Source organism: Mytilus edulis, chromosome 7, assembly GCF_963676685.1.
Source record: "Mytilus edulis chromosome 7, xbMytEdul2.2, whole genome shotgun sequence".
NCBI lineage: Eukaryota > Metazoa > Mollusca > Bivalvia > Mytilida > Mytilidae > Mytilus > Mytilus edulis.
The window spans coordinates 43,411,622-43,426,545 of NC_092350.1; positions in this window are offsets into that span (position 1 = coordinate 43,411,622).

Genomic DNA, 14,924 nt, shown 5'->3' on the forward strand with positions numbered 1-14,924 from the left:
AAAAGTATCGAATGTATGCATATGGTTAATACGGAAAATTACGTCAAGGGTCACCTTTGAACCTCTGTGGTGGCCAGACGGGCCCGGATCCCAGAAAAATATTTAAGTGGGGAATAGCTTGGGTCAATACCTTTAAAATGAGCTAGATCCGGTTCGGAACTTTGCCGTTGGTATATGCCGAAAAGTGTCGAATGTATGCATATGGTTAATACGGAAAATTACGTCAAGGGTCACCTTTGAACCTCTGTGGTGGCCAGACGGGCCCGGATCCCAGAAAAATATTTAAGTGGCAAATAGCTTAGGTAGCACTCCACAGTTAGGTGTGTAGTTTCGCATTTTGGCCCCTGTGGATTTTTCAAATATGAGAGCTAGTGTGCAATAAAATTCATTTTTGGATAGCTGAGTATTAAAATAGCCTTTGTATTGGGTTTATATGAACATCAAGAGTATGTAATGTATGTAATATAGGCTGTGTTCTGTATGACAGTCCGTATTTGCATGTCCCTACCATACATTGGTCCGGCAATTATTGCAATGTTTTTTTCCAACTTTTTATCGCACGAACTTTGTGATTGGATTTTACGAAAAAATGAGGCGAAAGACACCCATTTTTTATTTGATCATTAGGAAGATTTATGAAAACAGTTTCTGAAAAGGTATTACTCAAAGGCATTGAAATTCTAGTTTGATCCAAATTTTCGGGGGATATGTGACATGTCCACCCCTCTTTTTGCAATATTTTATGGTAAATAAATGCAGAATGTTGCCATGGATACACATAAAAGGAATTTATTTTCACTCTTTTAACTTTTGAAAATCAAATCTATGGAATATACTGATTACATATATATGCACATGTACAACACAAACAGTTAGGTTAATGCATAAGAAATCCAGGAATAGGAGATGATAAAACATTTTGTGGCTAATTTTTAATTTTATTTTCTAACTGTGGAGTGCTACCTTAAATCAATACCTTTGAAATGAGCTAGGTCCGGTTCGGAACTTTGCCGTAGGGATATGTCGAGGAGTACCGAATGTGTGGTTGATATGGAAAATACGTAAATGGGCAACTCTGAACCTCTGTGGTGGCCAGACGGGCCCGGATCCCAGAAAAATATTTAAGTGGGGAATAGCTTGGGTCAATACCTTTAAAATGAGCTAGGTCCGGTTCGGAACTTTGCCGTAGAGATATGTCGAGGAGTACCGAATGTGTGGTTGGTATGGAAAATACGTAAATTGGCAACTTTGAACCTTTGTGGTGGCCAGACGGGCCCGGATCCCAGAAAAATATTTAAGTGGGGAATAGCTTGGGTCAATACCTTTAAAATGAGCTAGGTCCGGTTCAGAACTTTGCCGTAGGGATATGTCGAGGAGTACCGAATGTGTGGTTGGTATGGAAAATACGTAAATTGGCAACTTTGAACTTCTGTGGTTGCCAGACGGGCCCGGATCCCAGAAAAATATTTAAGTGGGGAATAGCTTGGGTCAATACCTTTAAAATGAGCTAGATCCGGTTCGGAACTTTGCCGTTGGTATATGCCGAAAAGTATCGAATGTATGCATATGGTTAATACGGAAAATTACGTCAAGGGTCACCTTTGAACCTCTGTGGTGGCCAGACGGGCCCGGATCCCAGAAAAATATTTAAGTGGCAAATAGCTTAAATCAATACCTTTGAAATGAGCTAGGTCCGGTTCGGAACTTTGCCGTAGGGATATGTCGAGGAGTACCGAATGTGTGGTTGATATGGAAAATACGTAAATGGGCAACTCTGAACCTCTGTGGTGGCCAGACGGGCCCGGATCCCAGAAAAATATTTAAGTGGGGAATAGCTTGGGTCAATACCTTTAAAATGAGCTAGGTCCGGTTCGGAACTTTGCCGTAGGGATATGTCGAGGAGTACCGAATGTGTGGTTGGTATGAAAAATACGTAAATTGGCAACTTTGAACCTCTGTGGTGGCCAGACGGGCCCGGATCCCAGAAAAATATTTAAGTGGGGAATAGCTTGGGTCAATACCTTTAAAATGAGCTAGGTCCGGTTCGGAACTTTGCCGTAGGGATATGTCGAGGAGTACCGAATGTGTGGTTGATATGGAAAATACGTAAATGGGCAACTCTGAACCTCTGTGGTGGCCAGACGGGCCCGGATCCCAGAAAAATATTTAAGTGGGGAATAGCTTGGGTCAATACCTTTAAAATGAGCTAGGTCCGGTTCGGAACTTTGCCGTAGGGATATGTGGAGGAGTACCGAATGTGTGGTTGGTATGGAAAATACGTAAATTGGCAACTTTGAACCTCTGTGGTGGCCAGACGGGCCCGGATCCCAGAAAAATATTTAAGTGGGGAATAGCTTGGGTCAATACCTTTAAAATGAGCTAGGTCCGGTTCGGAACTTTGCCGTAGGGATATGTCGAGGAGTACCGAATGTGTGGTTGGTATGGAAAATACGTAAATTGGCAACTTTGAACCTCTGTGGTGGCCAGACGGGCCCGGATCCCAGAAAAATATTTAAGTGGGGAATAGCTTTGGTCAATACCTTTAAAATGAGCTAGGTCCGGTTCGGAACTTTGCCGTAGGGATATGTCGAGGAGTACCGAATGTGTGGTTGGTATGGAAAATACGTAAATTGGCAACTTTGAACCTCTGTGGTGGCCAGACGGGCCCGGATCCCAGAAAAATATTTAAGTGGGGAATAGCTTGGGTCAATACCTTTAAAATGAGCTAGGTCCGGTTCGGAACTTTGCCGTTGGTATATGCCGAAAAGTATCGAATGTATGCATATGGTTAATACGGAAAATTACGTCAAGGGTCACCTTTGAACCTCTGTGGTGGCCAGACGGGCCCGGATCCCAGAAAAATATTTAAGTGGCAAATAGCTTAAATCAATACCTTTGAAATGAGCTAGGTCCGGTTCGGAACTTTGCCGTAGGGATATGTCGAGGAGTACCGAATGTGTGGTTGATATGGAAAATACGTAAATGGGCAACTCTGAACCTCTGTGGTGGCCAGACGGGCCCGGATCCCAGAAAAATATTTAAGTGGGGAATAGCTTGGGTCAATACCTTTAAAATGAGCTAGGTCCGGTTCGGAACTTTGCCGTAGGGATATGTGGAGGAGTACCGAATGTGTGGTTGGTATGGAAAATACGTAAATTGGCAACTTTGAACCTTTGTGGTGGCCAGACGGGCCCGGATCCCAGAAAAATATTTAAGTGGGGAATAGCTTGGGTCAATACCTTTAAAATGAGGTAGGTCCAGTTCAGAACTTTGCCGTAGGGATATGTCGAGGAGGACCGAATGTGTGGTTGGTATGGAAAATACGTAAATTGGCAACTTTGAACCTCTGTGGTGGCCAGACGGGCCCGGATCCCAGAAAAATATTTAAGTGGGGAATAGCTTGGGTCAATACCTTTAAAATGAGCTAGGTCCGGTTCGGAACTTTGCCGTTGGTATATGCCGAAAAGTATCGAATGTATGCATATAGTTAATACGGAAAATTACGTCAAGGGTCACCTTTGAACCTCTGTGGTGGCCAGACGGGCCCGGATCCCAGAAAAATATTTAAGTGGCAAATAGCTTAAATCAATACCTTTGAAATGAGCTAGGTCCGGTTCGGAACTTTGCCGTAGGGATATGTTGAGGAGTACCGAATGTGTGGTTGATATGGAAAATACGTAAATGGGCAACTCTGAACCTCTGTGGTGGCCAGACGGGCGCGGATCCCAGAAAAATATTTAAGTGGGAAATAGCTTGGATCAATACCTTTGAAATGAGCTAGGTCCGGTTCGGAACTTTGCCGTAGGGATATGTCGAGGAGTACCGAATGTGTGGTTGGTATGGAAAATACGTAAATTGGCAACTTTGAACCTCTGTGGTGGCCAGACAGGCCCAGATTCCAGAAAATATTTAAGTTGGTAATAGCCTTGGTCAGTACCTTTAAAATCAGCCAGGCCCGGTTCGGAACTTTGCCGTAGGGATATGTCGAGGAATACCGAATGTATTGTTGATATAGAAAATACATGTATGTAAATGGACAATTTTGAACCTCTGTGGTGGTCAGACAGTGCCGGTTCCCAGAAAATTTTTGAAGTGGCGAATAGCTCGGGTCAATACCTTTAAAATGAGATAGGTCTGGTTCGGAACATTGCCGTAGATAGAGATAAGCCTAGGATTTCCGAAAGCATGTGTGGTTAATATGAAAAGTACGTTAAGGCACACCTTTGAATCCCTATAATGGCCAATATCTTTCATTAGTACAACACCTCCAAATATAGATAAATTAAGATGGCTTCTAGATAATGCTAGTAAAAAAGAACACGAATATAAAGTGTATGGAACTTGTTTGGTAACCTTGTTTCATTGAAACAGGTTAAATTTAAAGTAGGGGACGGACACAGTTTTAAACTTTAAAGAAAAGAATGTTTAAAAAGGTGGACCGAGAAAATCTTAACCAGTGTCCCAAGTGTTAAAAACTTAAGCCCAAAGGTATCGCATCAAGGATTTTACTGACGAAAAAGTACAAAGTTCTTTTTATGAACCTTAACTGAAAAGACGGTTCAGGATTTGAACCGCATCGGAAAGGTCTTGCGAAAACAAAACAGGTGTGGGTGAAAGAGGTCTTTGTTCCATGAAAAGGGTAACCTAAGTCCATAAACTCTTGATTTAAACAATAAGATTTGCAGTACCAACCTTTTAGCAAGTATAGGCTTTGACAATTTGACCAAGATTATAAAGGATACTTTCGTTATGCGAGTATTAATGTGGTGAAGGCTTAAACATCTGTACTACGTCTTTACCAAATAATAAACCACTAACGGATTTTAATCTCCCACCAGCATGTTTCGATAGAATACACATCCTCAGACTCTCTAGATTTTCCTTGTTTTGGTCTTAAGCTTCTATTGACAACTAAAGTTTCAAGAGTTCATCAATGTTTTATGTGTCGAGTTTTTAATCTGATTTACCTCGAGTTCTTGGTGCAGAGTGGTTTTAAAGTCATCTACCTTTTTCTCGAGTTCTTTAATGACTGTATCACATCCTTTCTCTAGTCGTTTTATATCTCTCTTTATCTGGTTACACGCGGATTGTAATTTTAATTCTAACGGTTTCGTATAGTGTTTCAATTGACGCATGACTCGTCGTTTTGTTGCAGCATCCGTATTATTATTCTAAGATTTAATGTTAGTGATAGGATTGTTGTTCATGTTCAATTCTTCAAGCAATTGACTCCTATGTATTTCTCAATTTCCATAAAGTCCAAATTTGTCTGTCTTGGAAACGCAACTTCATCAAGGTTTTCCTTCAGACAACAATTGTGACAATTACAAACAAAAGTGTCCACAGACCACTGGTGCTCTTATCTGAAGATCATCGGTGATGTAGTAGATCTTAAGTTTCAAGTAATTTACCATTACGTAAGGGGGAATTAAAGTCCGTAAGAATGAAAATACGCTTTGCTTGTTGTCGTCTTAAACTAACACGTCCAATGGGTTCCAGGTCTCATAATGGAAGGGTTAAAGGGTCATCAAACACGTCTTGCAATCGTTAAATGTAATGTTCTGTCAATTGACTTGTTTCTTCGTTCCTTTAGCTTTCCTGGTGTGTTGACCATCACCCATTCGATATTAACACATCTTGTAAACATCCATACAAAGTTAGCCATCATTTGACCACCACATGCATACCAATCATTTTTTTGTTGTTGACGTTCGAAAACGGGTTGTCCATACAATAGTTTGATGTGTCAATCTTGTTTTGAATGTGAGATATGTCTTTGTAAAAGTCGTCGGTTTAAATTTAATAGGCTTAACTATCAGTGTCGGTAAACAATTGTCGAACTTTGTTCCCGTTGGTTTAAGCACAAAGTCCAAATGAATGTCGTACATTTAAAATCTTTGAAATGTCTAAGATAATTGCTCATTAGTACACAGGCTTGTTAAACTTTAGTTTGGTTTTCTTTATGTTTACTACTACCATGGACTCGTTATACACCACGAATTGATCACAGTTGGGTGTAGCTATTAGTTTCAACGGTTGCTTATCAGTAGTCATTAATATTATATTCACCCGTTAACGTGTGTTTTCCATGGTATTTTCAAACATTGAGTTGTTCATCAGTTTAAAGGAATACTTTTCAGATACGATGCTGGGTATGATTCTAAGGTTAGTGTTCAGGTCAATGAAAATTTTAAGCCAAATTGATTGTTAAAGTTTTGACGATGCACTTTGGTTAATACCAACCATTGGAAACAACACTGTTTCAAATTTCAAAAAAAAAAAAAAAATAGTAAACACATGTAGTACATGAACATAGTCAGCCACACTAATGTGTTTATTATTAAGTCGGTCAGCAGATAGTAGTTGTGTTTTCGTCATGTCGTAATGACCCTTCATAAAATCGTAAGATAAACATTTTATTTTTAATTATTTATCATAAATTCATTATTCTACCTAAATCACGACTTTCATACCTTAAATTGGTTCAACTTTAAATTCTAAGCTAAATATATAAGGTGTCGGACGAACTTAACATAAACTTACACGAATCAATGAAAAGCATTTCTTACCGGTAATTGACAGTCTAAGTTACATTTTTTTTATGTGCTGCACCACGATACTTACCTGTCGAACGCTCGTGATCACGCACTTTGTCTTCACCTAATTCATCATCGCACATGTGACAATCTTAACTCGCTGTAAAACATTGGGATCTTCTTCAGTCATCACCAGGTCTTTTATCAATGTAGATGTCTGCAATCGCCTTGATTATCTCTTCCATACAAGCCACAAATCTCTGAACAATGTCTTCCAGTGAGTACACTTTTGTTTATTTATATTCCCTATGAGCATACTGGACACGGTAGTAAAACCAGAAGGTGTATTTTGTTAGTTAACATCCGTGTAAGCTTTTAGTTTGTCAGGTTGGCAAGTGTCTATCTGTTCTTAACTACATTGAATGTCAGCATAAATAACATAAGGAAATCGCATTTTACGTTGGTACTATGTTGTAAGATATTGTAATGGTATCTTCTTCTGGAATTTCGATTTTCACTCCATTCATCATATCACAATACATTAAATGTGCGTCTAAAAAGTCTTCCTTTAACAATGATTGAAACATCTTCGACAAAAACACTTTACCATTGTGGGATGACACTTGGGGACTTATCAAATGTGATAATAGTTATCAAAGTACCAGGATTATAATTTTGTACGCCAGACGCGCGTTTCGTCTACATAAGACTCATCAGTGACGCTCATATCAAAATATTTATAAAGCCAAACAAGTACAAAGTTGATGAGCATTTAGGATCCAAAATTCCAAAAAGTTGTGCCAAATACGGCTAATGTAATCTATTCCTGGGATAAGAAAATCCTAAGTTTTTCGAAAAATTCAGTTTTGTAAACGGGAAATTTATAAAAATGACCACACTATTGATATTCATGTAAAGTGTTGACTACTGGGCTGGTAATACCCTCGGGGACGAAACGTCCACCAGCAGTGGCATCGACCCAGTGGTGTAAATAGTTATCAAAGTACCAGGATTATAATTTTGTACGCCAGACGCGCGTTTCGTCTACATAAGACTCATCAGTGACGCTCATATCAAAATATTTATAAAGCCAAACAAGTACAAACTTTTTATCCAACAGTAATGATGTTTAGTAGCATTGGTTAAATACAACGTGTTTGTGTGAGTTCTATTCTTTCGGAAGTTTTTTGAATTTTTAACGGGTACTTTTTTGAATTTTTTGTATTGATTCACTCGTAAAATGTACTTTTCTGATCCACCTATTCATGATGTGATTGTGAGAATACAGCTCACGTTAATAATGGCCGTCTTCTGTGCTAGTTTTACTGAAAGGCGTAGGTAAGACTCAAACTTCAGGGATACAATTTATTCATATGAAGGTGTACTTCTACAATATGACTAACGTTCACTCACTTCCATCACGCATGCAAGTTGCTATGTTTTCTTTTGCCTTTTCTATCATTACTGTTAGTTCAGTGTCTTAGTTGGTTGATTCAGTAATACTAACTTGCCATGCTTGAGTTGACCTTAAAAGTGGAATCACTGTCACCTGTTGCAAGGTTTTTTTTACCAACTGTACTAGAAGCACCTTCGATGCTTCTTTAAGTTGTCTTCTGAAATTTTACGAATCAAATGTATGTAAAGCACTTCGACTTGCCTTAAAAATGAATTAACAAATGGTTCAATAAACACTGTAGTTCTTTTCTACCATCTTTCATCTTAATAACAGGTTTCTTAGCTATGTCTTGTTGCAGTCCTTTTTCCTTTATCTTGATCTATATATAAGGTATACCACGTTTCTTTGCTTTTAGTATTAATTCATTTTTAGTGAAAACTTCTGTATGGGGTAACACTTGATGCGTTTTGTCTTCAATAAGCTTTACCAACACGTACGTCTTTTGGGTTTATACTATATCCTTTTAACCCCAAATCCTTTGTTTACCGTTATTTGTAAATGACCCGTTGGTATTGTCTTTATAAACCTAGCGCAACCTCTTTATTATGTAGAGCATGTATATTAACTGACAATCTAGGCGTACCCGATATGTTTTTGTTTGTTAATGCCATTATTTATTTAATACTTACACACATATGTCTTTTATGATTATTTTTTTTTTCAATTTTACACCCCTAACCACCACTTGTAATTTTTTAATCTAATGTTTACTAGATGTGAAAAGAAAAATAAGGACACGTACTACTACGCGGTTTTCTGTCTAATAAGGGTATAGGCAGTCGTACTTATGATGAACGGTCCTTCCAACGTTCTTGTTTCGTAATACAACCCACTACAAGCCCACACCTTACTTGTTACCCGTTTTATTGACTTCAAGATTAGTAGGTAAGTATCACAAATTATTTCATCCCCACTTGTAGTGTCAATAATTTGGTTCACCTCACTTGTTGGCAGGTCCTTCCATTTTTGTTTTTCTTTTGTGTCAAAGGTATTCAGATCAATGAAATAATATTGATTATAAGATGCCTTCATAATCCTAAATATTCCTATATTCTGTTTTTTTTCAATTTAAAAAACACCACCCGTACTCCTATTCAAATTCTAACCCTAACACCCCTTACCCTAACACACCTTACTCTAAAACCTTAAACACCTTAATGAGCAGTTTTAAATCAAACTACTTTAACTTTTACACCATGATGCTTATTTACCTGTATAATGTTACGTCATAACTTTTACTTACTAATATGACGTCACTTTTTTCACTGTCACCTTCCTACTTTCACGTTCACTGTTAATTACTAAAATTGAAAGTGTTACAGCATTCTCTATTCTACACCACTGGTATGAACCCAGGCTATTCACTACTTTTTTTTATATAATCCAGAGCCATCTGCATTACAGTGGTTCCGAAATTCATATAACGTATTTAACTTACAAACCACATATTCGGAACATCTTAGCATATCCTTACGGCAAAGTTCCGATTTAATATTTTTCTGGGATCATGGCAATCCTGACCACAATTGGTGTTAAAAGTTGTTCCTTAACATATTTTCATAATAATCATGTCAGAAAATACACAAATACAAACATTATGCTATGGTAACGTTGTTACCATAACGCTATAGTGAGTGACGTTATTGTATTATTCATTAGCTATCATGACGATTAAACGTATATAGAACACACAACGCATTTATTGAGATTTTTTAACATTTATGGTGCCGTGACGGACGTTAAAGGCAATACGTGTCGGCAACAGAGCAGCATTGACGAAGCTATGGATCAAATTCGAGGAGCTGAAAGAGAATCCTGAAAACGTCAAAATGGAGGAATTCAAAGCCATAGAGTATGCCGTAACCCAGAAAAAGAAGATTATTCATGATTTAAACGAGAAGATGAAAGAAATCCAACACGAGGATCACATTGAACAAGAAATTACAGACTTGGATGAGTATATGCTTGATTTAGACAGTAAACTAAAGCAAATACGAAAACTTAAGCAAACAATCAAATCCCCCAACAATAATTCTAATTTAAAAGAAAGTAAACAATGAACGCTAACACTGAATGCTATATACCTACATCAAACGCTATTTATACAAACACATCAGCCGTTTACATGCTAAACACTAGAAAACGAATTCCATCGGAGGAAAATCCTACCGGAAATCAATCAAGCAACTTTATTGGTCCGATTTTACTATCATACAATACTCAGGAAGATTGTTCGTATATACAACCACCAGCCCAACTACCAAATGTATTTAGTAATGTAAATCATAGATTATTTTAATTAGATTAGCCACATTTTGACGGGTATGTTTTGCAGTTGAGCACATTTTGGGACTTTTGCGAATGTACCATACACTAAAATAGTAGCCTTACACCAATACAGAAATTTAGTTATCTGAAAGCCCAGCTTATAAGAACCGCCGCCCAAACCATATCAGGATTTGCGCTTACGCACACCAATTATGAGACAGCCGTTTGTTTGCTAAGAGAGAGATTTGGAAACTCACACAATTTTTTAATGCTTACATGAAATCACTCATGAGCTTACCCGCACCGACAAATGATGCATTTAGCTTGAGATCTTACGGAGACAAACTTGAATCATATGTGCGAGGATTACAGTCACTTTGTCAAACACCTGAGATGTATGGTTCGCTTTAGTTTTGGACAAGTTACCGATTGACATGAGAAAATCTATTGCAAGAAAACGCGGGAGATATAACTTGATATTGAAAAATCTACGAATAGCAATAACTAAAGAGATTGAAATACTTAAAGCTGGCGAAGGAGTCATGAATTCAGACATATTGTACGCCACTGCACTTTTTTTATGGGTACGCAATCACATTCATACAAGAGCGAATTCAAAGACACACGTAAGATGGTAAATACACATACATGTACATGTATATTTTTTTTAACTGAGCACTATCCGGCGGAGTGCCCTGAAGTAACAGACGTAAACATAAGAAATCAAATTGTAAAACAGAAACAGTTATGCTTTAACTGTAAAGGGTCACACTAAGTAGCCGCATGCCACTCTACTGAACGATGCAAAAAGTTTAACGGAATACATCATACTAGCATATGTAAAGGAAAAGAGGTAATTCCAGGTATGACACCGCAGCCTACAATACAATAGTCAGCAATCAACGTAGCTGAAACACCAAACGAGACTACAGTAATGTATCCATCCCATCAGAGTCACGACATTCTCCCGAAAACAACAACTGCACCAGTTGTAAATAACGACCAAGAACTAGAAAGTAACATCTTATTTGACGAGGGAGCACAGCCTTCTTCAATTTTATAACTCAGAAATTAACTGATAAATTAGAAACAAATCCTACAGAAAAAGTAAGCATTCATCCGTCTGTGATTTGAAATTTATCCCAGAAGGTTCGCAACTTAGACACTGCAACAATACAGTTACAGACCGACACAGTAGAAAAAGTCCACATCGACACACTCATTGTTCCAGAGATTGCCGTTCCGATTTAAAACAAGATTTCACAGACTACAAGGAACTTTCCACTTTTAAACTTAAGTACAGAACGTTTCGAAATTGACTTACTCATAGGCACCGACTACTACTGGTAAATTATCGAGGACAGAGTTATAAGAGGAAAATGACCAATCGTTGTACAGTCAAAGTTCGGATGTGTGTTATCAGGACTAATCAATAGAAACATCCACCATCCGACAACATCTATAGCTCTGGTAAACGTCATTGAAAACAAGAACACAGCGAAAAAGGAAAGTCCACGGCAAAGTTGCTATGGAAACATGACCGTTCAGATGATATACCTTCAGGCACGACCGTTGACAAAAGAAGACCAGAAGACACATCACAATGGCTCGTACAAAGTAGATCGCACATGAACCCACTTAAGGAAAATTTCAAAGAAAGTAACTTGCTACCTAGACGAACGAACACACCATCAACTGGTAGAGTCAAGAACCCAAATAGATACAAGAAAGGAACTTACAACGCATAAAGAAAATTACCGCTGAGTGATGCTACAGTAGGCGGCAGAAGAAAAATCCATGAATGGACTATGAGATAAACTTTAGTTGTGATCAGTTAAGGTTAAGGAACTAGATTATTTTATTTGAGATGGACATAAATTTAAATTTCTTTTATCTATATTGTGAACTTACATTTTCTTACAATTTTTCGTTACATACTTCAGAAAATACGCAAGGTACAAACATTATGCTATGGTAACGCTATAGTAAGTGATGTTATTGTATTATTCATTACCTATCACTACATTTAAACGGCAAAGTTCCGAACCGGACCTACTTCATTTCAAAGGTATTGATCCAAGCTATTTACCAGTTAAATAGTTTTCTGGGATCCGGGCCCGTCTGGCCACAACAGAGGTTCAAAGTTGCCCATTTATGTAATTTCGAAATCAAACACACATTCGGTACTCCTCGACATATCCCTACGGCAAAGTTCCGAACCGGACCTAGCTCATTTCAAATGTATTGATTTAAGCTATTTGCCACTTAAATATTTTTTCTGGGATCCGGGCCCGTCTGGCCTACACAGAGGTTCAAAGTTGCCCATTTACGTAATTTCCAAATCAAACACACATTCGGTACTCCTCGACATATCCCTACGGCAAAGTTCCGAACCGGACCTAGCTCATTTCAAAGGTACTGATCCAAGCTATTCCCCACTTAAATATGTTTCTGGGATCCGGGCCCGTCTGGCCTACACAGAGGTTCAAAGTTGCTCATTTACGTATTTTCCATATCAAACACACATTCGGTACTCCTCGACATATCCCTACGGCAAAGTTCCGAACCGGACCTAGTTCATTTCAAAGGTATTGATCCAAGCTATTTACCAGTTAAATAGTTTTCTGGGATCCGGGCCCGTCTGGCCACAACAGAGGTTCAAAGTTGCCCATTTACGTAATTTCCAAATCAAACACACATTCGGTACTCCTCGACATATCCCTACGGCAAAGTTCCGAACCGGACCTAGTTCATTTCAAAGGTATTGATCCAAGCTATTTACCAGTTAAATAGTTTTCTGGGATCCGGGCCCGTCTGGCCTACACAGAGGTTCAAAGTTGCCCATTTACGTATTTTCCATATCAACCACACATTCGGTACTCCTCGACATATCCCTACGGCAAAGTTCCGAACCGGACCTAGCTCATTTCAAAGGTCTTGATTCAAGCTATTTGCCACTTAAATATTTTTTCTGTGATCCGGGCCCGTCTGGCCACCACAGAGGTTCAAAGGTGCCTCTTAACGTAATTTTCCGTTTTAACCATATGCATACATTCGGTACTTTTCGGCATATACCAACGGCAAAGTTCCGAACCGGACCTAGCTCATTTTAAAGGTATTGACCCAAGCTATTCCCCACTTAAATATTTTTCTGGGATCCGGGCCCGTCTGGCCACCACAGAGGTTCAAAGGTGCCTCTTAACGTAATTTTCCGTTTTAACCATATGCATACATTCGGTACTTTTCGGCATATACCAACGGCAAAGTTCCGAACTGGACCTAGCTCATTTTAAAGGTATTGACCCAAGCTATTCCCCACTTAAATATTTTTCTGGGATCCGGGCCCGTCTGGCCACCACAGAGGTTCAAAGGTGCCTCTTAACGTAATTTTCCGTTTTAACCATATGCATACATTCGGTACTTTTCGGCATATACCAACGGCAAAGTTCCGAACCGGACCTAGCTCATTTTAAAGGTATTGACCCAAGCTATTCCCCACTTAAATATTTTTCTGGGATCCGGGCCCGTCTGGCCACCACAGAGGTTCAAAGGTGCCTCTTAACGTAATTTTCCGTTTTAACCATATGCATACATTCGGTACTTTTCGGCATATACCAACGGCAAAGTTCCGAACTGGACCTAGCTCATTTTAAAGGTATTGACCCAAGCTATTCCCCACTTAAATATTTTTCTGGGATCCGGGCCCGTCTGGCCACCACAGAGGTTCAAAGGTGCCTCTTAACGTAATTTTCCGTTTTAACCATATGCATACATTCGGTACTTTTCGGCATATACCAACGGCAAAGTTCCGAACCGGACCTAGCTCATTTTAAAGGTATTGACCCAAGCTATTCCCCACTTAAATATTTTTCTGGGATCCGGGCCCGTCTGGCCACCACAGAGGTTCAAAGGTGCCTCTTAACGTAATTTTCCGTTTTAACCATATGCATACATTCGGTACTTTTCGGCATATACCAACGGCAAAGTTCCGAACTGGACCTAGCTCATTTTAAAGGTATTGACCCAAGCTATTCCCCACTTAAATATTTTTCTGGGATCCGGGCCCGTCTGGCCACCACAGAGGTTCAAAGGTGCCTCTTAACGTAATTTTCCGTTTTAACCATATGCATACATTCGGTACTTTTCGGCATATACCAACGGCAAAGTTCCGAACCGGACCTAGCTCATTTTAAAGGTATTGACCCAAGCTATTCCCCACTTAAATATTTTTCTGGGATCCGGGCCCGTCTGGCCACCACAGAGGTTCAAAGGTGCCTCTTAACGTAATTTTCCGTTTTAACCATATGCATACATTCGGTACTTTTCGGCATATACCAACGGCAAAGTTCCGAACTGGACCTAGCTCATTTTAAAGGTATTGACCCAAGCTATTCCCCACTTAAATATTTTTCTGGGATCCGGGCCCGTCTGGCCACCACAGAGGTTCAAAGGTGCCTCTTAACGTAATTTTCCGTTTTAACCATATGCATACATTCGGTACTTTTCGGCATATACCAACGGCAAAGTTCCGAACCGGACCTAGCTCATTTTAAAGGTATTGACCCAAGCTATTCCCCACTTAAATATTTTTCTGGGATCCGGGCCCGTCTGGCCACCACAGAGGTTCAAAGGTGCCTCTTAACGTAATTTTCCGTTTTAACCAT